The sequence below is a fragment of the Panthera leo genome, chromosome C1 (genome assembly GCF_018350215.1).
Source record: "Panthera leo isolate Ple1 chromosome C1, P.leo_Ple1_pat1.1, whole genome shotgun sequence".
Taxonomy (NCBI): domain Eukaryota; kingdom Metazoa; phylum Chordata; class Mammalia; order Carnivora; family Felidae; genus Panthera; species Panthera leo.
This window is the reverse complement of record NC_056686.1, coordinates 62,379,018-62,386,960: the sequence shown is the minus strand read 5'-3', so window position 1 is coordinate 62,386,960 and position 7,943 is coordinate 62,379,018.

The window sequence follows — 7,943 nt, the reverse complement described above, 5'->3', positions numbered from 1 at the left end:
ACAAGGGAAGATAGATCAGGTTTGCAGCAGACCTATCCACAGAAACTTGGCAGGCCAAAAAGAAGTGGCAGGATATATTCAATGTGCTGAATCAGAAAAATATGCAGCCAAGAATTCTTTTCCAGCAAGGCTATCATTCAAAATAGAAGGAGAGATAAAAAGTTTCCCAGACAAACAAAAATTAAAGGAGTTTGTGACCACTAAACCAGCCCTGCAAGAAATGTTAAGGGGAACTCTCTGAAGGGAAAAAAAAAAGATGAAAAAAAATATCAAAAGCAACAAAGACTAGAAAAGACCAGAGAACACCACCAGAAACTCCAACTCTACAAGCAACATAATGGCAATAAACTCATATCTTTCAGTACTCACTCTAAACATCAATGGACTAAATGCTCCAATCAAAAGACATAGGGTAACAGAATGGATAAGAAAACAAGATCCATCTATATGCTGTTTAGAAGAGACCCACTTTAGACCTAAAGACACCTTCAGATTGAAAGTAAAGGGATGGAGAATCATCTATCATGCTAATGATCGACAAAAGAAAGCCAGAGTAGCCATACTTATATCAGACAATCTAGACTTTAAAATAAAGACTGTTACAAGAGATAAAGAAGGGCATTATATCATAATTAAGGGGTCTATCCACCAAGAAAACCTAACAATAGTAAACATTTATGCTCCAAATGTGGAAGGACACAAATACATAAGTCAGTTAATCACAAACATAAAGAAACTCATTGATAATAATACCATAATAGTAGGAGACTTTAACACCCCACTTAACAACAATGGACAGATCATCTAAACATAAAATCAGCAAGGAAACAATGGCTTTGAATGACACACTGGACCTGACTTAAAAGATATATTCAGAAGATTTCATCCTAAAGCAGCAGAATATGCACTCTTCTCTAGCGCACATGGAACATTCTCCAGAATAGATCACACAGTGGGACACAAATCAGCCTTCAACAAGTACAAAAAGATCAAGATCGTATGGTGCATATTTTTCACACCACAATGCTATGAAACTAGAAATCAAACACAAGAAAAAATTTGGAAAGATAATAATTATAGACCAAAGACCATCCTACTAAAGAATTAATGGGCTAACCAAGAAGTTAATGAGTAAAGTAAAAAGCAAATGGAAGCCAATGAAAATGATAACACCACAGCCCAAAACCTCTGGGACGCAGCAAAGGCAGTCATAAGAGGGAAGTATATAGTAATGCAGGCCTTCCAAAAGAAGGAAGAAAGGTTTCAGATACACAACCTTACCTTACACCTTAAAGATCTGGAAAAAGAACAGCAAATAAAACCCCAAACCAGCAGAAGACAGAAGACAGGAAATAATGAAGATTAGAGCAGAAATCAATGCTATCGAAACCAAAACAACAACAACAACAACAACAACAAAAAACAGTGGAACAGATCAATGAAACCAGGAGCTGGTTCTTTGAAAGAATTTTTAAAAAATGATAAACCCCTAGCCAGTTTGATCAAACAGAAAAAGGAAAGGACCCAAGTAAATAAAATCAAGAATGAAAGAGGAGGGAGAAAGTGGTTCCCTTCCTGGAGAACTGCATGATAGCACAGAATCTGCCTGCGTCCGCCACCCCAGGTGCAGTGGCTAGGCTGAGGGCACAGTCTGCAGGAGGATAAGGCGGCTGTTTCCTGGGAGTGCTGTGGGAAAACACAAAGCCTGCTTGCATCTGCCACTCCGGGAGCTTAGTCTCACAGCAAGGGCCACGGCTCTCGTCCGCAATAGGAGAAGTCAGTTCTCCCTGTAGTGTGGTGGCACAGACAAAGCCAGCCAGGACCACACATCCTTGCATTGAGAGGTGCTTCCCCAGTGCCAGAGTGCATGGAGAAAGAATTTGAATCCTAGCCAAGTGCAGGGTCAGGGGAGTTGGTGGAGCGAGAAGGACTGCCCCTGTCTGCGCCCGCTGCACAGTGAGGACAACTCGAACAGAGTCCACCAGGTCCTGCTCCATGGAGAAGACACTGGGAGAGCATCATTCCCGCTCGCCCCCCGCCCCCCCCCCCCACAAAGGCGGGGCCTCAGGGATCACTCCTGGGGCCCATAGTGGAGGTGGGTCCAGAAAACACCAAACCACACCCCCTTGTACTGAGTAACTGCATATTCACCGGATCGGATCGCAAAGACCCTGCAGACAGCTACTACCTGCAAGCAATGTAGCATTGCGTGGATTAACTCTAGGTCAATTCTGGATATATAGATATATTCTCCGCCCCACCCCCCATTTCTCCTCATCTCTTCCCTCCCCTAGGCTAGTTACCCTGGTTATTGGTCTGTCTAAACAGGCATATTTAATTCATTGTCTTGATACATGTTCTACACCTCCTTCTTTACACTCCTTTCTTTCTCTCCAGAATAATTAAGCCATATAGTTACTTTGAGTAATTTTATCTTTGTCTCCTTTTCCACGCCTCCTTCTTTACCTTTCTCTCTCTGGATTAAGCCATTTAGTCGCTCTGCCTAATCAACGTTTACTCATCCCCTGCACCGAGTCATTTCTCTTTTTGTATATGCTCTACTATCAGCACTGCCTCCACCCTCTTCTTTACCTGTAGTCAGTGTTTTAGGGTTTTTTGTTTTTAGTCTTTAGGTTTTTGTTTGTTTGTGTTATTTGTTTGCATGTTTGAGTCTCTTTGTCTCCTGTTTATCTGTTTTCCTTTACAGGGCTACACCAAGGAATAAATCAAAGCACACCTGGTGAGGGGTACAAAATATTACTATGAGTAGGGTAATAAAATAACCAAAGTCACAACAACAGAAAGCAAGTAACAATCCCTGAAAAAACACCTCCTGAAGGGCCAGACCCTGGACAGTGTATGAGCCTCCATTAATATAGCAGTGGTTGCAGGTGCAGAGCACAAAGCTTTTAATATGCATAAGGGACAGAAAACTAGCCAAAATGACTAAACGGAAGAATTCTCCTCAAAAGAAACTCCAGAAAGTATCAACAGCTAACGAATTGATCAAAACTGATTTAAGCAATATAACGGAAAAAGAATTTAGAATAATAGTCATAAAATTAATCGCTGGGCTTGAAAAAAGCATAGAGGACAGCAGAGAATCTATTGCTACAGAGATCAAGGGACTAAAAAATAGTCATGAGGAGTTAAAAAATGATATAAGTGAGGTGCAAAATAAAATGGAGGTGGCTATAGCACGGATGGAAGAGGCAGAGGAGAGAATAGGTGAATTAGAAGATAAAATTATGGAAAAAGAGGAAGCTGAAAAAAAGATTAAAAAAATCCAGGTGTATGAGGGGAGAATTAGAGAACTAAGTGATGCAATCAAACAGAACAATATCCATATCATAGGAATTCCAGAAGAAGAAGAAAAAGAGAAAGGGGCTGAAGGTGTACTTGAACAAATCATAGCTGAAAACTTCCCTTATCTGGGGAAGGAAAAACGCATTGAAATGCAAGAGGCACAGAGAACTCCCTTCAGATGTAACTTGAATCCATCTTCTGCATGACATATCATAGTGAAACTGGCAAATTACAAGGATAAAGGGAAAATTGTGAAGCAGCTAGAGATAAACAGCCTCTAAATTACAAAGGTAGACCCATAAGAGTAGTGGCAGACCTATATACTGAAACTTGGCAGGCCAGAAAGGAATGGCAGGAAATCTTCAATGTGATGAACAAAAAAAATATGCAGCCGAGAGTCCTTTATCCAGCAAGTCTGTCATTCTGAATAGAAAGAGAGATAAAGGTTTTCCCAAACAAACAAAAACTGAAGGAATTCATCACCACTAAACTAGCCCTACAAGAGATCCTAAGGGGAACTCTGTGAGTCAAATGTTGCAAGGACCACAAAGTAGCAGAGACAGCACTACAAGCATGAAACCTAGAGACATCACAATGACTCTAAACCCATATCTTTCCATAATAACACTGAATGTAAATGGACTAAATGCTCCAACCAAAAGACATAGGCTATCAGAATGGATAAAAAAAACAAGACCCATCTATTTGTTGTCTACAAGAGACTCATTTTGGACCTGAGGACACCTTCAGATTGAAAGTGAGGGGATGGAGAACTATCTATCATGCTACTGGAAGTCAAAAGAAAGCTGGAGTAGCCATACTTATATCAGACAAACTAGACTTTAAATGAAAGGTTGTAACAAGAGATGAAGAAGGGCATGATATAATAATTACAGGGTCTATCCATCAGGAAGAAATAACAATTATAAATGTCTATGCACCAAATATGGGAGCCCCCAAATATATAAAACAATTAATCACAAACATAAGCAACCTTATTGATAAGAATGTGATAATTGCAAGGGACTTTAACACTCCACTTACAACGATGGGTAGATCATCTAGACACAGGATCAATAAAGAAATAAGGGCCCTGAATGATACACTGGATCAGATGGACTTGATAGATATATTTCGAACTCTGCATCCCAAAGCAACAGAATATACTTTTTTGAAACTTGAAATCAACCACAGGAAAAAGCCTGGAAAACCTCCAAAAGCATGGAGGTTAAAGAACACCCTACTAAAGAATGAATGGGTCAACCAGGCAATTATAGAAAAATTAAAAAATATATGCAAACAAATGAAAATGAAAATAGAACATTCCAAATGCTTTGGGATGCAGCAAAGGCAGTCCTGAGAGGAAAATACATTGCAATCCAGGCCTATCTCAAGAAACAAGAAAAATCCCAAATATAAAACCTAATAGCACACCAAAGGAAATAGAAGCAGAATAGCAAAGACACCCTCAACCCAGCAGAAGAAGAGAAATAATAAAGATCACAGCAGAAAACAACAATATAGAATCTAAAACAACAACAACAACAACAACAACAACAACAAAAACAGTAGAGCAGATCAATGAAACCAAGAGTTGTTTTTTTGAAAAAATAAACAAAATTGATAAACCTCTAGCCAGGCTTCTCAAAAAAAGGAGGGGGGGGGGAAGACCAAAATAGATAAAATCATGAATGAAAATGGAATTATTACAACCAATCCCTCAGAAATACAAACAATTATCAGGGAATACTATGAAAAATTATATGCCAACAAACTGGACAACCTGGAAGAAATGGACAAATTCCTCAGCACCCACACACTTCCAAATTTCAAACAGGAAGAAATAGAAAGTTTGAACAGACCCATAACCAATGAAGAAATTGAATCAGTTATCAAAAATCTCCCAACAAATAAGAGTCCAGGACCAGATGGCTTCCCTGGGGAATTCTACCAGATATTTAAAGCAGAGATAATACCTATCCTTCTCTAGCTGTTCCAAAAAACAGAAAGGGAAGGAAAACTTCTAGACACATTCTGTGAAGCCAGAATTACTTTGATTCCCAAACCAGACAGAGACCCAGCAAAAAACTGGCCTGAACTACAGGCCAATATCCCTGATGAATATGGATGCAAAAATTCTCAACAAGATACTAGCAAATCGAATTCAACAGCATATAAAAAGAATTATTCACCATGATCAAGTGGGATTCATTCCTGGGCTGCAGGGCTGGTTTAATATTTGCAAATCAATCAATGTGATACATCACATTAATAAAAGAAAATATAACAACCATATGATCCTGTCAATCGGTACAGAAAAAGCATTTGACAAAATTCAACATCCTTTCTTAGTAAAAACCCTCAAGAAAGTCAGGATAGAAGGAACATACTTAAACATCAAAAAGCATTTATGAAAAGCTCACAGCTAATATCATCCTCAATGGGGAAAAACTAAGAGTTTTCCCTCTGAGATCAGGAACATGACAGGGATGTCCACTCTCACTGCTGTTGTTTAACATAGTGTTGGAAGTTCTAGCATCAGCAACCAGACAACAAAAGGAAATCAAAGGCATCAAAACTGGCAAAGATGAAGTCAAGCTTTCACTTTTTGCAGATTACATGATATTATACATGGAAAACCCGACAGACTCCACCAAAAGTCTGCTAAAACTGATACATGAATTTAGCAAAGTTGCAGGACACAAAATTAATCTACAGAAATCAGTTGCATTCTTATACACTAATAATGAAGCATCACAAAGACAAATAAAGAAACGGATCCCACTCACAATTACACCAAGAATCATAAAATACCTAGGAATAAACCTAACCAAAGATGGAAAAGATCTGTATCCTGAAAACTATAGAAAGCTTATGAAGGAAATTGAGAAGAGACAAAGAAATGGAAAAACATTCTGTGCTCACGGATTAGAAGAATAAATACTTAAAATGTCAATACTATCCAAAGCCATCTACACATTCAATGCAATCCCAATCAAAATTGCACCAGCATTCTTCTTGAAGCTAGAACAAGCAATCCTAAAATTTGTGTGGAACCACAAAAGACCCCGAATAGCCAAAGTAATTTTGAAGAAGAAGACCAAAGTGGGAGGCATCACAATCCCAGACTTTAGCCTCTACTACAAAGATGTAATCATCAAGACAGGATGGTATTGGCACAAAAACAGACACATAGACCAATGGAATAGAATAGAGACTCCAGAATTGGACCCACAAAAGTATGGCCAATTAATCTTTGACAAAGCAGGAAATAATATCCAATGGAAAAAAGACAGTCTCTTTAACAAATGGTGCTGGGAGAACTGGACAGCAACATGCAGAAGAATGAAACTAGACCACTTTCTTACACCATACACAAAAATAAGCTCAAAATGGATGAAGGACCTGAATGTGAGACATCAAAACCCTAGAGGAGAAAGCAGGAAAAAACCTCTCTGACCTCAGCCACAGCAATTTATTACTTGACACATCCCCAAAGGCAAGGGAATTAAAAGCAAAAATGAATTATTGCGACCTCATGAAGATAAAAAGCTTCTGCACTGCAAAGGAAACAATCAACAAAACTGAAAGGCAACTGACAGAATGGGAAAAGATATTTGCAAATGACATATCAGACAAAGGGCTAGTATCCAAAATCTAAAAAGAACTCACCAAACTCCACAACCAAAAAACAAATAATCCAGTGAAGAAATGGGCAGAAGACATGAATAGACACTTCTTAAAGAAGACATCCAGATGGCCAACAGGCACATGAAAAGATGCTCAACGTCACTCCTCATTGGGGAAATACAAATCAAAAGCCTACTAACATATTACCTCATGCCAGTCACAGTGGCTAAAATGAACAAGTCAGGAGACTATAGATGCTGGAGAGGATGTGGAGAAACGGGAACCCTCTTGCACTGTTGGTGGGAATGCAAACTGGTGCAGCCACTCTGGAAAACAGTGTGGAGGTTCCTCAAAAAAATAAAAATAGATCTACCCTATGACCCAGCAATAGTACTGCTAGGAATTTACTCAAGGGATACAGGAGTACTGATGCATAGGGGCACTTGTACCCCAATGTTTATAGCAGCACTCTCAACAATAGCCAAATTATGGAAAGAGCCTAAATGTCCATCAACTGGTGAATGAATAAAGAAATTATGTTTTATATATAAAATGGAATACTATTTGGCAATGAGAGAGAATAAAATATGGCATTTTGCAGCAATGTAGATGGACCAGGAGAGTGTTATGCTAAGTGTAAAAAGTCATACAGAGAAAGACAGATACCACATATTTTCACTCTTATGTGGATCCTGAGAAACTTAACAGAAGACCATGGGGGAGAGGATAGGGGAAAAAAAAGTTAGAGAGGGAGGGAGGCAAACCATAAGAGACTCTTAAAAACTGAGAATAAACTGAGGGTTGATGGGTGGTGGGAGGGAAGGGAAAGTGGGTGATGGGCATTGAGGAGGGCACCTGTTGGGATGAGCGCTGGGTGTTGTATGGAAACCAATTTGACAATAAATTTCATATTTAAAAAAAAAAGAATGAACGAGGAGAGTTCACAACCAACACAGCAGAAATAAAAACAATAAGAGAATATTATGAGCAATTATACGCCAATAAAA